This window comes from Fukomys damarensis, unplaced genomic scaffold (genome assembly GCF_012274545.1).
Source record: "Fukomys damarensis isolate Sample0158 unplaced genomic scaffold, DMR_v1.0_HiC HiC_scaffold_22, whole genome shotgun sequence".
NCBI lineage: Eukaryota > Metazoa > Chordata > Mammalia > Rodentia > Bathyergidae > Fukomys > Fukomys damarensis.
The window spans coordinates 9939723-9939963 of NW_022900934.1; the positions used below are offsets into that span (position 1 = coordinate 9939723).

At 63.9% G+C, this 241-nt stretch overlaps 1 protein-coding gene across 2 annotated transcripts in view; it reads left to right on the plus strand.

The window, feature by feature from the left end:
- The window catches only part of Sall4 (spalt like transcription factor 4), a 24863-nt gene that overhangs the window by 545 nt on the left and 24077 nt on the right, over positions 1 to 241 (plus strand). The gene's annotated exons all lie outside the window — the stretch shown is intronic.

A 241-nucleotide genomic window follows, 5' to 3' on the forward strand; every position in this document is an offset into this window, starting at 1 on the left:
GGGCGCGGGCGGCGGACCCCGTTCCGGGGACGGAGGCAGCCTCTGCCCCGCTCCCCGTCCTTGCAGGGTTTAGTTTACTCTTTCCCTCTACCTCGTATTGTAAAGTTGACCCCGCTCTGCCCCATCTCCCGCAAGGTTCCCCTCGCCTGGTCCTCAACCCCTTTCTTAATTGGCTCCACTCCCCTCCCTCTCCGGTGTCCCTCTCCCGTAATTTAGGCCCCCTCCCTCTCTCCCTCCCTCC